The following is a 21,139-nucleotide window of genomic DNA, read 5'->3' on the forward strand; positions in this document are numbered from 1 at the left end:
AATCCTTTTTATTTTTCTTGCATTCCAGAGCAGCTACATAACCATGTTTTGGGGTGTACTTTTTGTGGTGGTGGGGTGGTGGTGATGGTTGATTGTTGGTTGTGGGTGTTGGATTTTGGTTGTGGTGACTTGTACAGGAAACATTCCTCTGTAAAAGTATCATGGCAAAAACATAACCACAAATATGTTAGAATACACAGTTAGTCTAATATTGTACATCATTAAAGTCTGTTATTTAATTTTCTTTCTTTTCTTTTCTTTTCTTTTCTTTTCTTTTCTTTTCTTTTCTTTTCTGTTCTTTCTTTTCTTTCTCTGAAGGAAAAAAGTAGGCAGCTTAGTAAGAAAGTCAAGGCAATTTGAAAAGTTGACAGATGGTAAAACATTGTGTCAGCAAATATGAAGAACTGATGATGTGGAGAAAGTTGTAAATGCTCTAACTAAACTTGGGACACTGCATCATAGGCAATCAAACAGCTCAACAATATTGACGGCCAAGAAAGCTGAGAAGAATGAATTATATCTGAGGAAAAATTATATTCCAGAAAGTGGCAAACAGACTTTAGAAAGATGTTCTCCTTTAAGGTATATTTGCCAGGAGGTGTTCCCTGTAACTCCATAAAGGATCTCACAAATGCAAGAACTTGTAATTTCTCGAGATTAAAGGTGAATTCAAGTGTCTGTTTGGATTATTCCCCCCACTCTTCCATGGCCATTGGAGAACTGCAGGGTTGAAAGATGAACCACATTTCACAGTGTGTTGTCAGAACATTTATAATTTTCCCAACAGTTTCCTGGTATTCCAAACACAGCTACACCCTCTACCTTGATCTGTCTTTCTCTCTTGTCCCAGTGACCAAGGAGCAGCAAAGTCCCACAGAGCTGTAAGCTCCTCCTGAAATCCTGCCTGTGATCATGCTCAGAATCTAGGAACTATGTAAGTAACATGATTAAGATTATCAAACTATTTTTGGGTCAAACTCTTCCCTTCACATGAAGATGGTGATCCTTCCTTACCATGAGCAGTGGTTGCAGCATTTCCAGCCTCAGCTGTTTCAGAGCCAGGAGAACCCTTACATCCTGTAAAGTACACTAGAAATTACAAGATTTTTCTTTTAATAGGGCTGCTTTGTTTTGGTTTTTTTGTTGTTTTTTTTTTTACAATTTGCATAAAAGACCTGACAGATTGAAAGATATTTCTGTTAAGTAGGATTCTGTTTTCATTTCCCATCTGAGTTTCTTTGAGATTTCTATATTCTGTGGGGTTTTGGTTTTGTTTTGTTGTTGCATGGGGCTTTTTTTGTTCTTTTGTCACACTTCTCAAGTCTTAAAGCTTTGATTTTATGTATTTATTTATTTTTAATGAAAGCAGAGATTCTAATGTTACCAAATGAGTACTGGAGCTAGGGCTTTAAATATCATGAGACTCATGATAAAATCACTGGAGTTGGCAACACTGCTTGAATTTGGCACAAGATCCTAAAGCTTTAAAGGAAAAAGTATGACTCATCAAATTTGCCTGGAGAGTTAAGGGAGCTGGGGGCAAGGGCTAATGGGGGTATCCTTCCATTTCAGTACTTCAGAGAAAAATCTACAAGATACAGTCCAGTAATTATGCCAAGAAATGAAACAGCTTGCTATACAGAGAATAACGATTTCTAATTATGTAATGAAATGAGGGGGAATGTAAAATGGCAGAATTAAAAAAAAAATATACAGGTATAAACATTTCCAATTATACAGGAATATTTTAGGGAAGAGATGGTAGTTCATAGGCTGCAAAAGTACCTCACCTTTATGTGATATAAAACATAAAATTTAAATACTCTTTACAATTTTGAATGTTCTTCCCTAATGATCTTTTCTTTCCAGATGAAGTGAAATACAAAACTTGATCTTATGTTTTCTCAGGGGAATTGTAAATATATTTGTCATAGTTTTGATCTGCCACCAGAAGCAAGCCTTAACTTACTGAATTATACGTGACAAAGCATTAGATTAAATACATTTACATGTGTTAAGTCATAAAAATCTAGTCAGTTACTTGCTGCTTTACCTTTCTGTAGGTTCTGTGGTCTTTTGTTAATATACAAGACTACCCTCCTAAGCTAAAGATGCCCAACTATACAAAATAAAACTGGACAGAGACCTTTCATTGTAGTGGTTTTCTTCATTCTCAGTTCTTGAATTACTGAGGTGAAGTTTTTTTGCTAGAAAATTTATTTTTATCAAAATTTCCACTGGGAAGTCTTCTCCCGTGCCCAGAACATATACTTTAGTGAAAAAAACATCATATTCAGGTCTTTGTAAGAGCCTTCTGGCCAAGCCATGCAAAAGGAAAGCATCTCATATTCTTCTGCTCTGTCTAAGATAGATCAAGTTATCTCATTTCTCATTTTCCTTCATTGTTAGACATAGATGAAGACTCTTAAATGCAAAGCTATAGTGATTTGAAGGTTGGTTGGATGTTAGTTTGCTGGTTCTGTTGAGTTTGGATTTTGCATCGGTTTTTTGGGTTGCTTTTTTAATTGGTTGTTTGGTTGGCAGTTTATTGGGTTTTAGTGCTTGGGTTTTTTGTTATTTGTTTTTTTCTACTGGGCTTTGTATTTCTTTCACAAAGTACTTAAAATATTGACATTTGATCCCATATTGAGTTGGAAAACCAGCATTCCAAGAGGAGCCATACCTTGGGACTCCCTAACTATTGTAGTTTTCAGAGTTCTCTGTATTTAAAATGTCTCCCCTTTTTCACAGCACTTGAAGCACACGGGAATGTGTGAATCAATATCTAAACCAACAAAGATTTGTGCTTGTAGCTATATCCTTTTTTTTTTTTAATATGTGTTCTAAAATAAGTTTGTATTGGGGTTTGTAGGAGCTTGTTTAGTTTGCCAATAATCAACAAGATATGCTGTAGGAGTGTTCCTGAGGATCTGAAAGGGAGTATGTTGACTCTGTTCCTAACTCAGAGTACTCACCAGAGTTTTAAGGATCCCTCTCTCTAGTCAAAGGCCAGTAATCTAGCTGCAGGCAGTCTGTTTTCTGGGTTTTTACCATCCCACCCTCCTGGAGGAGCATAGCACAGATCCTGCATGGGCAGCAAGCAGTTTTTACATAGAATATAGGGGAAGAGAAGCTCTGTTTCTGGAGGGGTAAGTACTAAAAGCTCTTGGTAAGGAAGTACTTGCCACTAACATCCTGTTTCTTTGTGTGCCATGTACTTACTCCATGACGGCATGCAGGCTAATGACCTGCAAAATGTCAAGCTAAGTAACTGCATTTTTCAGTTGGCATTACACAGAGCAACATTTGAACCTGGAGGAAACAAAGTGGTTTTGTATAGTTAATTAAAAACTGCTCAATCAATTTAATATGCATAAAGTTTATAAGGCATTTTCTTACAGGCTGGGAAGTTATGTACCCAAATTTCAGTTCAGTGTGAATTTTATGACTTCAGTTTTCAAGCCCAGAAAAGTCTCATCCAGTGGAAGTGCTGATAGTCCTCTTATCACAGACACTGTAGAAGGTGCCACTGTAATAATCCCTGCTTCTATAGTCATAGTCAACTTTTTTATACCCTATAGAAGTGGTAAATAATATTGGGACAAAATGAGTTAGGATACTTAGGATTCACTGTAGCAAAGAGAATCAGAACAACAAAAGCACTCTCACTGATGAAATTGGAAATGTTTTTTTTTAATTAACACTTCTAATTAGAATTTAACATCTCACTAGCTTCGTATGGGATTTTTCGCTTCCTTAACCTCACGGAAACCTATCTATTGGCTCTAAATAGGCAGTCACTTACCATGCACCACTTGAGGATTTCAATTAATCCCAAATCCTCTAACTTTGGTATGTGAACTTGCATTTTTCTCTGCATGCCATTCCCTCCTGTTCCAATTTTCTTACTAAGAACCTTCTCAACAGTTTTTTTCTTCGTCAATTCTTTACCTCTCTGTTTACCTTTCTATTTAAAAGCTGCAGTATTTTGATTTGAAAATGATGGGACAATGCCATAGGTATGTAGGCACTGATCAAGACTGCTTAACATAGCTCTGGAAAGACAAGCAGCTGGAGAAACCATGCAGAAGCCAGAAGATACTAGTCTCTGTCAACATTGAACTGGAAAAATATGTGGGTGTCTTAAAGAAGCTTAGCTAAATTAATAAAAAGGCACTTATTTCAAACAAGACAGATGTGTATTTTTAATTACATTTCTCCTTACATGTTAAATTTGAATATTTTTCTGCAGCCATCTTTGGGTCTGATGAAACTTACCCCTCAACCACTAGCTGGGTTTTGGATTTTTCATGTATAATCTGGTTTTAGTTTACTTGAATTCTCATTGTGAAAAATCTAATTTCTCTCATCTGAAATAGAATTTCTATTGTAGAAAGAAACAAAGAAATGAATAAACCAATAGAAAAGAATGGGAATGTTAGCTGCTTTTAAAGTGAGTTTACTTTGATAGCAAACAAAGCAAAAACCTTGTGTACCTAGGGTCCTCTATGACTCATTATTCTGAAATAGCCTGGAGTTTGTCTTGAAATTTGCTCATTTGTTAAAAATGTGACCATGGTGGCACAAAATAGCACAATTGTAGACTAGTATCTAAGGTCCTTTTGAAGTTACATATTTTAGAAAATATACTCTGTGTTATGGATTTTCTGCTTTGTTTTCAGTTGAAAAGCTCAATCACCAATCCAAGTAAATAAAAAGTCCTCTAATTATAAGCATATGAACTACCAGCTTCAAAATTCTCCATGAAAATAGGTACAGGACATCATGGAAATCTTTTTGCTAGGTGTGTTATAATACATCCTGAAAATTCAAGAGGGAAAATTAACAACAGGTGTCTATAAAACAGTGATGTAAATAGATCATGAGAATGTGATTACAATTGAAATTTCCTCCTATGATAAATAGTAACCTCAGTCTGCTCACAGCTATTATAGCCAGAAAAAACACATTGAAACACATCTCAAAAGCTGATTCTTAAATAATGAAGCAAATAAAAAAGTGGGGCTTTATCTTTCCCTGGTTGAATTGCTTACAAGAATCACACTAGCCTAGAGATTGTGTGCATCCCAGTCTATATCCATACAAAAAATTCTTCATCTGGAGTAGTTTATCTGATGAAATTCATCTTGAAATACATCTTCATCTTTCCACTGAAAGTGGAAAGCCACTTTCCTCAGCCTAGATCACCACTGTTCACTACACATAGAGATATACAAGATATATACAAGGTTTCCACAAAATGCTATATTAGCCTTCCATTTTTTTGTGTCTCCTGCTTTTTCATGTACAGAATACTCCCCAAGTAGAGCAACATCCATGTTCTTTGTCCCAAGAAAGGAAAGTCACAGCATCCTGTAACTTTACTGGTAACATTCAATGCATTGCTTTGCCTTGCATTGGAAGTTTAGTTAGAAAAGTGAATTGTTTTTCTGTGTAGGCATATTTGGACAGGCTGATCAGAAGAAATGTTGCACTAAATTGTCTTCCATGTGCAAAAAGGCCACACAGAAATATGTGGAAAGTTGCCAACACAGCGATCTGACAAATAACATACAGCCCTTTTTCTCAGAGAGATGGATAAGCACTAGAGCATCATTTATTTAGATCTCCATGCAGTACTACAACTAGGCAACAAGGACAGACAACTGAGACACAAAGTGAATGCTACAAGACACTCATCAGGGGTTCCAAAATGATTTCTCATTTGTCCTTGCTATGCAGAGATATCCATTGCATTGTATTTCGTGGGCACTCCATGTTTGCACAGAATCATACTAGAGCCAAAACCAAAGGATCCAATGGTCCAGATAATGCAATGTGGATGGTAAAGGGAGAGAGAACACCACGCCTTGACTAGATCAACATGACTGATCTCAGCTATTGTACCTTCTTAATGCACGTGAAGAATGTCTCATTTTATCTCTAACTTCCAGGATGTTTCCCACAGATCAGTAGAAAGCAGATTTGGATTCAGCCTTTTTCAAAAGCGGTCATAGAAAGGCACAAGTTAAAGGTAGACTACGGAAGAGTCAGACTGGTCTTTGTTGAATATTGAGAAACTTGCATAACCATGAACAGAATATGATATATTGATAAGGGATTGTGATTGCTTCTTATCTTCCATGCTGAAGAGGCAACTGGATCATCTGGAGGATAATACAGACCACAAGAAACTCTGGTTGTGGAGTGAGACAATTTTGTAAGGGTTATATGGGGCTTTCAACCAACCTTCCATCATTATAAGTTTGGCATCTTCAAGGTTGGACAGACCTATAAATATATAGAAAAGATGAGGCACGAGACAGTTATACAGTTGTACAGTCCTTGTACAACATAGAAAACATTTCTCTATCTAGAGTATGAATATTGGTCATGGATACAGGTGTTGCCTATTCAAATTGATGGTTGGGATGGTCACTTCTAAATTTTCAAAAAGTAGTGTTCAAATCACATTAGCAAGCACACTCTGATGTAGTCTGATCTGATAAAATACAGCTGTCTCTATTTCATGTTTTTTCTATAGCACTGACAGCTCCCGAATTCAGAGAAGACCTCTTCAGTGAGCATGGTTTCAACTGCATGCCTGTTCACCTTGCTGTCTTTTACTAAAATGATTTTGGTGTGAGATAATCCAAAGAGGTAGGTGCACCATCTTTAACATTTTTTTTCTGCCCAGCTTGGATTGTCACAAATGACATTTAGTGTTAAAAATCTCTTTCTGACAGGTCATAGGCATGCTAACACAAAACTCTTCTCTTGGAAAAAAAGAGATGAAGCAAGTGATTGTTTTGTTCCCCCCCCAAAAAAAAGTGTATATTTTAATCAGGTGACAAAACTCTTGTTAAATACCTAAAAATTGTATTTTCATAATTCTAAGTATTTTCCAGCTATCCATCACAATTGTGGATGTATGACTTAGGGATAATTAGTCAGAGATGAATAGACAGAATCTGCTGAAAGAAAGCCATCAGCAAAGGCATGCTGGAGTCAGTCTTGGCATGAGCATAACAGCTTGGGAAAACCAACCTGCAAGGAGATCAGAAAGCACCTCCTTCTTCCCTTGCCTGTTTCACTCAAAAATCATCAGCCCATTTCCTACAATGCCAAGAAAGCAAAAGGTAAAGAAAATCGGTCCAATAATTCTTTCATATGGATCAAAGTAGACCAAACACATTCTCATTCCTTCTCCTTCTTATTAGTTCTAGTCACTCTCCCTGTTTTATTTCTGCTCCTCTCTTGGACACACAGACCCTCTTGTCCTCCCATTCTTTCATTTCATTTTGCTTACTTGCAAGGAAGAATAATTTTCAGCTACTGGTTGAGGACCTGTTCTAACTTACATTCAAGCTCCTCTAGATATTACAACCATCCCTCAGAAATCCACCAACACAGTAACAAATTCATCTGGCTTATAAAAATCATCCACCTGTAAGCCTGTATTGTCTGCAGCTCTTTTGGCAGAACCTATTTGCACTCCATGGGAAGGCTGGGCCTGAATCTGTGCATCTGAAGAGCAATATTTGCACATTCAGAAAAAGGAATGAGAGTGAGGGATAGGGACTGCAAGCTTGACTTGTCTCATATGCAGAGACTACTCATACCTTTCCTGATTCATAAGAGGATGCCTGTGCTGTTTATTAGGGCAGCATTTCAGGCCAAATTCAGCCCTGCTGTGAATGGGCACAACTCCACTGGATTTGTACAAAGGCTGCCTTCCTGAGAGCAGAACGGGGAAAGCTCTTTGAACAGTGCCAATAATTGCTTTTCTCTCTTTTTTTTTTTTTATTCATTTTTAAAAGACGGTGGAAGATCAGAGGCAACAGCTACAATCCACAGTCTACAAATAGCATTAGTAAGAACACAAATGAAAGGCTTTGTGCCACAGTTATACAGCACATCTAACACAAATAGCTAGGCAGTGAGTGGTTGTTGATTAGCTATGAAAGAGTGTAAAGAGCACAGGCAAAAGCTCTTCTGCATAAGTCTCCTGTGCTGAGGAAGTAGATGCCATTCCTGATGAAGGGCCACTGGAGGGATGGGATGTAATTATAAACAGTATTTCGAAAGAAATGGCAATGGTTTTAAGGAAAAATCTTTCCATTGCTACATTTGGAAGAGCTTTGGACTGTGTTTTATTCAGGGACTGTGTGAGAAAGCCATGCTCTAGTTTAGTGAGATGAAAGCTAGGGAAACTGTACTAGTGGGAATGAGGTGGAAATTCCCATTACATGTCATCCATATTTAGCTTCTTTGACCCAACATATAAATTATGTAATGCATATAAGACAAACCCAACCACACTGCTAATGTTTCCCACCAATCTATTGAGGGCAGCTGAACTGAGCTTTTCAAAAATGGTAAAATTTGACCTTAAAATAGCCGAAGATCCTTTTGCACAAAGATCTAGTAAACCTGAAAAGTTTCCCCTTAAACAACAGTGCAAATGTGAGTGTTTCCAGAAATAAAACAAACAGTCCACAAAGTTCTTTCAGGTATGGCTTTGGATCTCAAAAAAAATGGCATTATCATGAAAAATTAAATATGATTTTATACTTTTATGTCAGCCAGTGCATTATTTTGTGTAGACCTTCCTCATTATGACCAAACTTACAATGAGCTTTTTATGGGAATGTGCTTTTATTGAATATTATAACCTGTAAAAGTTTAATCTTGTCAGTGAATATGTGCAACAGCTTTTTATCTTTCTCAATTAATCTTTTTTTTCATCTTTATCTATTCTATTCCTCAATCTGTTCCAGAGAAGTGGACCCAGAATTTAGAATCTCTCATGATCTTTAGTACTCTAGTTTGCTGGAGTTCAGAACTCTGGGGGAAAATTTGCTACAGCCCTTGCTGGCAGGTGATTTACTGTTCTGCAGTTTTCTCAAAGACTTTGCTAAAACATGCAAGGTAAAGCACTGTTTATCACAAACAGTGATGCATAATAGCAGGGGCTGACCAAGCTGTAATTATGTCACAAAAAAATCCTGCAAATTTATCAGACCATTAGTGAGGGGACACATTTGTCTGCCATGTGTATTCATCTGCCACTGAAGTCATATTTATAGGATTGCTTTTTAAAGGGAACATAAAGAATGTCCGGGAAACCTGCACTCCGATGAAAAACTGCATGATTGCTTTCATTGTTGCCAGCTTCCGAACAGTGGACATCACAGATTTTCATTCAAAAGCAGCCAAGAACCCTTTACAACTTTGCTCACAGCTAAGTCAAGGTATAAAGGAAGATTTGAGGGTGGGATAAGTCATGGCAAAGTCTTCCTTTTGGGAATGAATGACCCAGTGTCTTATGTAGCAGAGCTCTGTAATCACACTTTTTATGTGTGAACCTGATCACTTAGAAAAACTTCTTAGCTCCAGTGTCTCCCAACAGATTATTTCTTTGTGGACTTGGAAAGTAATAAATGCATGTTTATGTTGTGTATAAGCTGTAAAAAGCCTCAACCCCAGGTCTATTTCAACTTAATGGGGCAAAATAAGCAATTAGCGGAAATAACATTAAACAGTACCTGATATGGGAGGGAAAAAAAAAAAAATAGAAGCATCACATGCTGCTTCTGCAGGAAAAAAGATTAGCACCATCTTAAAAAGCTATAAATTCTTCCCATTTAGTTATGCTGAGCCACGTAGAACAAAGAGCCATCAGAACGTAAGTTCTTCTGTCATGAAATATTTTTTATAATAATTATATATAATGCAATACATTGGAGATATAATGATACATTTTGATGCCAGACCATGCTGAGCCTCTCTCTCTTCCTTACTCTTTTTGCCTGCTGCTACTTCGTGACTTGTTCATCACATACTCACAGTCCTTTTTTCCACAGGTTTCAACATTCAGCAGTAACTGGGCATACTGACTCCACTCTATGACTCCTATTTACTTTGAAACAGCTCATGCTAGTTTGCCCTTGCCATGGCTTACCTCTACAGCTGTAGCAAGGTATTCTGTGTTTAGGTAACACTTGCATTTTTTATCTCCTTACCACTGTAGATAGTTGTATTATAAATACACAAATACCAATAAAGCGAGGATTTTTTCAACAGGACGGAAGATTGGTTGGTTGGTGTTTCTTTTGTTATACAGTATACCATGCTTAGCTATGAAATATGGTCCTGTGGGGAAATTAAATTATGTATATAGGATTGGTAAGTGTGCTAAACCTCTTCAGAATGCTTTGGATGTGCTCTCCTTCCTTCTCTCTCCCTCTGGATGTTATTATTTTGCTTTTAATAAGGGCCTGTGCAGGTTGCCTTTACATCTCAAATTCTCTCCAGCTGAAGGTGCTGGAATGTCAGACACTCACTTCCAGCAGGACTTTCTATTTCTCACTATTTTTAGGCTGCAGAAAAATATAACAACAACTTTTAATAACAGTGAGCTTGCAGATAATCAGAAAATATATTACAGAATAATCTTGCTCTCGGGAAAGAAATAAATAAACAGTGACAAAAGTGACCTTGAGGTCCTATAAGGAACTGAGCATGCTATAAGTAAGAAAAATATGTATAAAGGAATTTGACTGGATTAGGATATGCTACACTTAACAGCTAAGGTGAACACATGCATCAATCTCTTCAGTGATGTTTGAAATTTTTGTAAGTGATAATAGCAATAGTTTATTTTCTCCTTAAATATAAATATAAATATAAATATAAATATAGGACTTTTGTGAACACTATTAAGAAAAATTGTATATCAAACTCTCAGAAGCCCAGAGCTGGAATCAACAGATCTAAATTCCTGTGAGACAAGCAAGACTAGGAGCCTAGGAAACACATGAAAGCATTAAGGAAAAAAAAAATTCTTGAACACTTCCAAATTTAGAAGAGTAAACACAAGTTCCACACACAATACATGCCATGAGGCCTCAATGGATTTGCTGATTGCATGTGTGATACCAATTTAGTCTAACTGGCAGACCAAGCTGTTGCTGAATTTTGACCTTCTGACTCTCTACAGCCATGAGGCATTAATTGCATTATTTTCTGTTTCATTAAGCAGTAACTTTTGTGCAATTTTCTCCCCTCCTCTTTGTGAGGTTCTTTTCCTCCTCCCTGTGAAATTTCAAGAGATAACAAAAGTAAGTTCTTATGTCTCACATTTGGCATCTGTCTGGAGTGTTTATAGTAGGGTTTATGACCAAATCACGTTACTTTTGCTAAATTCCATAGGGCAAATTTGTCAAGACTATCATGCTTGTTTGAGAATGACAATTTTTCTGGATGCATCAAATCCATCTCACAGCTCGAGATAAAACAGGGAAAAACTTCAGAAATATTTATCGAAATATTTACAGACATATTTACCAAATCACACAGAATATTCTGAGTTAGAAAAGACACACAAAACCATTGAGTCCAAATCTTAGCCCTGCACAGCACAATCCCCAAGAGTTTCACCATGTGCCTGAGGGCATTGTCCAAACACTTCTTGAACTCTGTCAGGCTTGGTGCTGTGACCACTGCCCTGGGGGGTCTGTTCCAGTGCCCAACCACCCTCTGGGTGAACAGCCTCTTTCTAATATCCAACCTAAACCCCCCCGACACTGTTTCAGGCCATTCCCTTAGGTCTTGTCACTGGGCACCACAGAGAAGAGATCAGTGCCTGTCCCTCTGCTTCGCCTCAAGAGGAAGTTGCAGACTGCAATGAGGTCTCCCCTCAGACTCCTCCAGGCTGAACAGACCAAGTGACCTTAACCACTCCTCTCCAGATTAAAGTCTCTGACAGGCCCTCTAAAAGAGTTTTTCTTATTTAGAGAGCTCAGAAAGGATGTTCTTCAGGCTTTCAAAAACTTATTAATGATTTTAAGGTACGAGCTAGTGTTATAAGGGCAGCAAAAATTTCTGGAAATTAAAGCCCTGTTTAAAGTAAACCAACATGAAGCACCTCAAAACTGCTGCTTTTGAAAACACAGTTTTATGACCTTACACTTATGAGAATTCAAAGGATCTTCCAGGGTCTGACATCCAGAATATCCCAGGCATCACACTCTCCAACAGTAAGCTGCAGTTACATTAGCAATTTGGCTGTAGCTGCACAGTGAATGCCCACAGGAATTCCATAAATACACTGTCCATCTTCAGTTGGACACAGTGATTCACTCAGTTCTTGGCCAGATTGTTGGATGCAGAGGCCCCGGTCATCAGTTCTGGACAGTTTATATGGAATTACAGCTCCTCCTTGGACCATTTCTCTCATTTGAAAAATTGCCATAGTGAGTTCTCCAGCTTGCCAAGTTGGCAGACTCCATCCTTGAAGCTGGAGAGGAGCCAGAAATTGCTGCACAATTGTGAACCTCCAGTCTCAGTCAGTCATAGCCTCTATCAGCACTCTTGCTTATGTTCATGGAAGTACTTCCTGATCATAATTTGGACTCAGCCAAAATCCGTCTTCATTTTAGGAAAATGCTGAGCAGGGTCCTATTAAAATATTTGGATAGTCTTATACAGTAGACTTAGTCTCTTGATAGATTTGCGGGAGAGTAAAAGAGACTTACTAATAAAATGCGCTGCAGATTTCTTTCTCATATCTTTTCAGCATGAAGGGACATAGTCTAAATAGCAATAAGGGACTGAGAAATTGCCTGCTACTATGTCTCTCCTCTGTTTATTTATAATAAAGTCAATCAGTAATTTTGCTAATTTCAGCAGCTAAAAACTTTTCTGGAACTTTTGCATGCCAGCTTTTTCTAATTGTTTGGATACTACAGGGGCATGAAGAGCTATTGGAATGCTAAGTGATATACAGCCACATGCAAAAGCTCATAATAACATTTTTCCTTATCCTGAAATACATAGGTAATTGAAAAGGTAAGGCTTGTAGAAGATTAAGAAAATGGGTGGAATGGTGGAGATTACTAATAAAAAATAGTAGGTCTAGTTGAGAAGCTGTGAAGTTGGAATGCCAGGTTTTCCTCCTTCTGATTTAAAAAATGCAGGGAAAGGAATTTTCATTGGGAGTTATTTTTTCCTTTAATTCTGCTTAGCTGCTTTCTCAGAGGAGGTGATGTCTGGGCCCGTGGATACTCTGAGAGCAAGCTGGTGTACAATTATTCATTAGTCTCTCGCCACTCAAGTCATGGCCAAAGTTCTATACATTTCAGTGAAATAAGGGCTGCATTACGGAGTTAGGAGCAGCCGCAATTGCAAATCCATCAGCAGCCAGAATGCTGCAGCCTGCAAGTTATTTAACAAAACCAGACAAACAAAAAAGATGAAGTTTACTAGTGTTAGGTTATATGATAAGAGACTCGTTTCAACAAAGAGCATCCTCTGAGGCACAGGGGCAAGTGAAAGGTTTCCCAGTACCCTGGCCAAAAGAAGAAACATAAGCCCTGATCCATCACAGAGGTGGTCAGACATGCAAGAAGGGTGAGACCCACTACGGTGAGCTAATGCAGACTGTCTCCCCAGGTGGTGTGATTTAAACCCACAGCTTCTCCCTCACTCCCCCACCAATAGGATCAAGAAGAGAATCAGAAGGGTAAAAGCTGGAAAACTCCTGGGTTGAGATAAAGGCAGTTTAATAGGGAAAGCAAAAGCAACGCACACAAGCAAAGCAAAACAAGAAATTCTCTGCTTCCCATGGGCAGGCAGGTGTTCAGCCATCCCCAGGAGAGCAGGGGTTTAGCACATGTAATGGTTACTTGGGAATACAAATGTCATCATTCCAAATGTCCTCCCCTTCCTCCTTCTTTCCCCCACTTTAAATACTGAGCATGGAATATCTCTTTGGTCAGTTTGGATCAGCTGTCCTGGATGTGGCTCCTTCCAAGCTCCCATATACCCCCAACTTCCTTGCCAGCATGGCAGTAAAAAAAGCAGAAAAGGCTTTGGCTCTGTACAAGCCCTGCTTGACAATAACGAAAACATCTCTGTATTATCAACCCTGTGCTCAGCACAAACCCAAAACAGAGTCCCATAGCAGCCACTGTGAGCAAAATTAACTGAACATTAGCCAAAACCAGCACACCACAGCACCTCGTGTACTGGGGGGGAACCGTCACTGAATATGGGATTCCTTGTGCGATGGTGGGGGGAGCATTTTGGGATTGTACCTGGCTTATGATGGAAAGTTTAGGTCAGGAACCAAAGGTAGGGAAAGGAAAGGATCAGGGGACGGAAAGCATGGGAAAACAGAGGTAAAAAGGTGATAAAAGAGGAGGGCCTCTGGTAAACAGGGGGTGGTCAGGACATATATCTGGTAATGCCCTGTGCCTGTTGAGCACAGTTTCTCCTTTCTTCTCATTAAACTCTACTTCTGACTATTTTCCTGGGTGAAGGGACCCTGTTCTGTGTACATGTGAGTGTATATGGGAGTCTGAGTATCAGCAATGGATGTAAGACCACAAGACAGAGGGAGTTGTGTGCCATCAGCTGGAGAAACCAAGGGGGTTGTATGGGGGTGTGTGTGGGTGTGTGTGGGTGTATGAGGAGGAGAGTGGATGTGTCCATGAGAAATCACTAGCAAACATTAAGCTGGCCTAGATGCTGAGTAGGATGAGAGGTATAGGAACCAAGTACTGGAATGACCACGAGTCTGAGACAGAGACTGGAAAATCAGTGTCTGCAGGGTCCAGAAGGTCCCTGCAGCAGCCTAACCTGGTCTACGGTTTCAGCAAGTCCTTAAAACTGGCCTTGTGCTGTTATGTTTAAGCAGACATTTCTGTTTACCTTTGGACATGTCATAAGAGAAAAAGCAATGAAGGGCAACAAAATTATTTAAGAGAAATGTTTTTAAAAGTCCCTTAAAAATTAATTTATATACCTGCAGAACTTGTAATATGCTACAACTCTAAAACATGGTCAAGAGTACACTATCTCACTCTTAAAGAAGGAGAGGAAGTGCTCTGCTTGCTTGCTGCTGAAAACGGCCTGCAGAGCAGAACCCAGCTACAGCTTATTTATTCACCCATTTATTCATGCATGTCTTATCGTTACATCATTCATCCACATGACTTTTGGCATTCCAATACACCCACGGTGCTGCCAAACACCAAGGATGTTTTTCCAGGGCTAATGTCTGAAGTTATAGCACAGGGTGTGCTGGCTAAAGACTGCCAAACTGGCACACTGGTAACTGATTAAAACTGTTACAAATACAAATGAATATCACTGTTATCTTGGCTGGTCGCTCTTCACACTCAAAAAGAAGGTAGAAAACAACATAAAACTCTAATATTCTTTCCAAATCCTTCTGCTGGAGGTAAAAAGCAGGAGCTGGCTCTTATGAACTGTTTTCTGTGTCTTTCCATCATTGTTTGAATTCTGCCCATTACAAATTCTTCATGCCTTAATAAATTGTTCAGAGCAATATGTTCTTAAAACAGTTATTACAAAACCCTCCTGACAACATTTCAGCTGCTGGAGAGGAAGAACATCAGTCTACAGAAAGGGTGGAATTTTCTTCGCAGATTAAACACCTAAATCTGGAGTCTCTCTTTGGGTGACATGAGCCAGAGTATCTGCTTTGTTATAGGCAGTAGAGAGCTTTTCTGAAGCTGAGTTACCATTCGTCCACTTTTACAAATGCCTCACATCCATGCAGCCATCTGCATGCACTGTGTGCCATTAGCTGTACGTCTAAGTGGGGCTATACACATGCATCAGTCTATTTTTAGTCCTGTTTATTTTTTGCCTTTAGCACTACATGCCCTAAAAATAAAAGAAACTATATTAGTTTGATAACAGCTTCTCCCTCATACATTTATCATTGAGACCATTCAAATACTCTCTTTTTTTTTGTTTTCTATATCTCCTAACCAAAGTTACAAGATGCTGTTATTTTTATCTGGACCTAATTCCTAATTGCATTGAATCTTTTCTTTTTTTTCTTTTTTTTTTTTTATTCCTGCCCAGGCTCTACATTGATGCCCATTCAAGTTCTTTAGAAAAGTAAAATCAGAAATTAAGCTGTATGACAGTCAGGCCTGAGACTGTAGCGTTCAGTGGCACATCTCTCTTAGCTGGATGCAGGGAGAGCAAAACTGATTTCACATTAGAGTTATGAGCTTTATAGGAGCGTGTTTTTGATTTGCGTGCCATAATCTTCTACAATTTTCTTAATCAGGCACAGAACAAGTTTTTCATCAGAGAGTCTGAAAATTTTTATAATGATTTCCTATTTTGTAGAAACAAAAAATGAAAAAGCTTTCCCTATCTTTCAGTCTTATTCTTTTGCTGTGTCCTCATGTTCAGACAGAGAAGTTTTAAAATTTGACCACTTCCCAATTTCTGCTACTTATGCCAAGGTTCATAATTCCATACCATACTTATTCTGTTACATCCAGCATATAATTCTATGACTATGATCTCCAGACTCAAGTAAGTCTGCAGGTTATTTTTTCATGTTCACCATAATTTTATACAGACACCATCTTCACATGTCAGATACAGGACCAATAAGAAATCTATTTCTACTCTTTGGTGGACTTAAAGGCTAGTAAATAACTGATTTACCATGTAAACATAGCACTGTGCATTAATCTTAACAGAAAACCATTTACTGGCTAATTTTCAAAGGAGGATTATTTCTGTGTTTGCTTGTCATTTATCAGGTTCTTCCAGGCTGAGATGGCCCATTTAGGGTCAAAAGTCACACAAGAAATCTCCATCACAGTCAAGAATAGAACAATCATCCTTGACTCCTTTTTCTGTGCTTTACAAGTATTCTGATATTTGTGACACCTGGCTTTCAAGTTAGTTTCCTGCTCTATCCATACATTTTACTGAATGCTTTTATCATTTCTCAGCTTGCTCACTGACTTGTTGTTGTTGTTTTAAAACCTCTTTTCACCAGCTCACTTTGAGTACTTGTCAGGGTCATGATCTACCTATGTCATGTTTTATTTTATAGCTAAGAGAGACTCCTTTTTTTTTCTCTTCTGGGGCAGATATTGGTTATGGAATAATTCAGTTCATGACAATATTACCTTCATCATTTCTTTGACATTTCCATCTGCATTTGGGAGGCATCCAAGTGTTCATGCCAGTTGTGTTCATTGCACAAGAATTTTGGCATCAAAACCACTGATGACACTTTTTTTTAGGGGGAAAAAAAAGCAAAAAACCCAAAACCTAACCAGTTTGTGAGTAGGATTCCTTCTTCTTATTTTCAGTTCTGGCTGTCAACCCATAATATCATCAAAGCAGCTAGGCCTGTTGAGGATCGAGTACAGAGAGAAAAAAGTCAAGAAGCTTCAGAGGAATAAAAAACACAGTGGAAAGCTGCCCAGTCCAAAAGACTGGGCTGGAATTTTAGAGAAGAGGGAGCTAATTATACTCCCAAGAAGAAGAAAGTAGGTATGGGTCACAGTCTGGGAGATGGGGCACTTCCCTTCCCTTGCCTTTGTAATCTGAAGTCTGTGGGGACAGCACAAGACTGGAGTTGTATTCCAAGTAACTGCATTTTTTAAATATTTGTAAATGCCCTTTGCCGAGGTTTCTGACTCTAGCACTTCTGTTTGGCTGCCAACAGAGATAGCTGACTATGAGGATTATACAATATTTAAAGCTGTATTGCCAAATTCCCTTTCACCACTTTCTTTTTTTCCTTCTGAAACTAAATATACAAAATTACAACTGTATCACCAAACTATGGTTCAGTACTTCACAGTAAGTAAATCTGGGAAATAATACGTATTTTTAATTCAAATGACATCCTACAGATTTTATAAGAGTGTATGAAATAATATCTTCATTTCCTTCTGCAGGTGCACTGACAGTCTTTCCTGCTCAGTGATAGCTCAGCACCTCCATTCTCAAGATGTGCATTTTCTTCGTGGTGCTTTGTGGTGTCCCTGAAGCTCATTTGCTTTGTCCTGTATTAGGTCACAGACACAGGAACAGGCTGTTTTGGAATAAAAAAATGCATCATGCAGAAACTCAGTCGTGGCAAAATTTTTTTTGCACATCCCTATCATACAGTAAATGTCAGTTAATCAAAGAGAAGGTACAGTTTCATGAAAAATCATCAGATTCATGCGTTATGATGGAGGTAATAAACTTTTTTAAGCTTCTGAAATTCCTAAGAAGCTGTTCATCTAAAGAAATGTAGAATATAGCTATCCGTATGTGAGCTAGGTTGTTTTATTCGTCTGTCACTGATGGAGTCTCTGATCCAGCACAGATAATCTGATTTTGCAATTGATTTATGTATCTGGTCAGCTTTAAGTTGTCCTGCAAGTGTTTATTTCTTTCCTTTCAAGAGAACAGCATCTGTGGAAATTACTTCTTAGATGGCCTTTCACATTGTAGAAGACTGAGTTTAGGTGGCAATGTGCTCTTCTAATTGGTCTGCATCTTTGTTAAGAAATTTAAGGCTTTCTTAAAATTAGCAAACTTTTCTGCATAGGACATGTATTTAGTTGTTCTCAGTACCGCAGTATTACCCAGGATTTATCACGAATCTTCACATTACATTTTCTTAGAACAGCTGAATTTTTCTAAGTGTTAATTCTGGAGTAATTTTTCCTATTTGTTCTGAGGTTCTAAATCAGACTCCATTTTAGGGCTCATCCCTTTCACTTGTAAAAACATGCAAATAACACTTCTCAATTGTTTTCTGAACTGAACAGTTTTAAAGATGTTACAGCATACTCCTTGGCCACTTCTGTAAACTCATGAATCTGAAATTCTCTTGAATCATCTTTCTAATGTGGATGTTGTTTCCAAAAAAAAAAAAAAAAAGAAAAGAAAAGAAAAGAAAAAGGGACATCTGCATGTGCAAATTTCTTGAAGAATAAACAATCATGTGCGTTGTAGGACAGTAAGCACACAGTTTTTAAATGCCTTCTGCATATTTCTCTCTACCTGAACCCATTTGCTTCCTGCAGACTGTTGCATGGTATTCTTATTGCGGGTCTTGAATGGCTTTGTGATCTCTTTGAAAAAGCATTTATATTGCATGTTTTGAGGTTGAAATTGGCCTCAAACAATGTTTGTTTCTGTGTCCTCTCACTTTGCATACAACATGCTTACTAGTTCTGTTCTTAATCACTCAATCTTCCTTCAAAATGACAAAGGATTGCTAATTTTCTTAGGTTTTTCATTTACTTTTCTGTGTTCCATTTTCACTTCAGAACCATCAGTAGAAGACAGGATAGAATGACCAGTGGTTTGAGAATACACAATTCCGTAGAAATATCAACTATCACATCAAAAGGTTTGTCTGCTGGTGTAAAAAGGCTTGTTTTGACAGGCAACAAGTTACAGGTTTCAGTTCCCATTACATTAAACACTTTTTGCAGCTTTTCCTATCAATATTAGTTATTACAAACTGTGCCAGCTTTTTGACACAGGAAATCCACTACTCAACTGAGCTATCAAACAAGATATAAAGAATACCTTTATTCTTCAAAAGGTGGAGAGTTTTATTTTTCCCCCCCCACAATCTATATGATGTGTTAAAGTCCCAGTGCTGCAACTTGCCATTTTCATTCCACAGCATTTTTGGTTTTGGACCTGTACTGACCCTGGAGAACATGCATAACACTATTCATTCTAGAATCCAAGTAGTCACATTTGTTAACTATATTGATGTACATGGATTACATTTAGTTGGGACTTCATTGGACAGCAGATTTTAATGCATGACAATCAATTAAAATAATCTGAAATTAAGTTATTGATGTCCCAATTACTTCTTGTGGTATTGTTAGTTGCTGATATCAGGCTAAAGATAAGACCTTTGAGATTAGGATTAATTTAAATAAAGCATTCTGATGCAAAACTGTCACTTAACACGATCAAACATCATTCAAATAAACTCCACCTGACCAGATCTCTAAGCCCTTGGAAACATAGACAAGTGTATTGATATATTTTATTTGCATGTGTGTTCTTTTTTGTTAGCGTGTGTATTTCATTCCCCAGAAGCTTTGGTTCAGTGGGACTTCTAGTGCAAACTAATTCCTGAGGACAACACCACATCTGGAGGGAAAATTATCTTTGGGAGGTATTACTAATGGATTAGGTAAAAAGGAGAGGCATGCACATGCCCATATTAGCATTTCAGCATCAAAGAAAAGCAGCATTGTTCTGTTTAACACAGGAGGACAGCAATTCAATCTAGTGCTTGTGCAAGGAAAGAATGGGGGATATATATATCTGGGAATATAGGCAGGAGCTGCAATAGAGAAGAGTGCAATGGAAGCAGAGGACATCTGTGGAATGGGAGGTGGTATCAAAGACAGACAACTTACTGAGTGTTTCTGGTGTCATTTCACCATTTTTTGTTCCTAGGTAAGTCACATTTTATTCAGGTATTTGGTGGAGAGTGTTATATGTAAGACAGTATGCTTTCAAGCTGCCTGTGAATTAGTGCAACAGAGTAGAGAGGAACATATCCAAGGGAAACAAAATAAAGCAGAATGCATCTTGTAATCTATACACTAAGGGCAAAGGGAGCCACAAAGGCAACATTGTGTCACTGCTACGTGTTTCAGTAAAAGGTGAGGCATTAGAAACTGGTAAATATGCTGATGGAAAATGAAGTGGCTATACAGGAAAAGCCTATCTTCTAATCACAGAAGTGTGCTAGGGATTTCTAGAACCTATTAGAAAGAGGTATCATCCCTATATCTGAGAACAATAGCATTTAACAGTTTTTACCATTCTCGTGAACACACATTTGATGGCATTTAGTGGCTGCAAAACACAGAATAGTGTTTGTCTAATGTAAATGATGTTTCTAATCTCCATTCAATGCAAGTATATACACCCAGAGAAGCCATAGACACTTGACAGGCATAGGCTGACAAAAAAAATTTGAAGATTTGTACAGTTAAGAAGAGCTCAGAGATCTCCAGGCAGAAACCCTTTCTTCCCAGGAAAAATGTAACAAAGTGACTCAATGTCAGGATACAATGTATTACAAAGCCTATAGAGCTGTTTCGTGTCCCCTGGCATGAGTTCCAGAAGCAAAGTCCATGTCCATTTGAGCAAAAAGTGGCCTGCTGATGTGTTGAAAATACAAAGGTTTAGTCTTATTGCTCCTGTGCACATCAAGTGTAGCCCTTTAAAAGCAGTTCAGCACTACTTGAAATTGTTGAACTTCTTCATCATGCACTGCAGACAGATGCATTTGCACACATCTGAG

At 38.1% G+C, this 21,139-nt stretch overlaps 1 long non-coding RNA gene across 1 annotated transcript; it reads left to right on the forward strand.

Moving 5' to 3' along the window:
- The first annotated feature begins 850 nt into the window (after nucleotides 1–850).
- Nucleotides 851–18,168, forward strand: LOC146444406 (uncharacterized). Its single transcript, XR_014849386.1, has 3 exons — nucleotides 851–934; nucleotides 17,160–17,343; nucleotides 17,754–18,168. It is a non-coding gene; the product is annotated as an uncharacterized LOC146444406 (long non-coding RNA).
- The last annotated feature ends 2,971 nt before the right edge of the window (nucleotides 18,169–21,139 follow it).

Source organism: Lichenostomus cassidix, chromosome 1 (genome assembly GCF_008360975.1).
Source record: "Lichenostomus cassidix isolate B80296 chromosome 1, HeHo_3.0, whole genome shotgun sequence".
Taxonomy (NCBI): Eukaryota; Metazoa; Chordata; class Aves; order Passeriformes; family Meliphagidae; genus Lichenostomus; species Lichenostomus cassidix.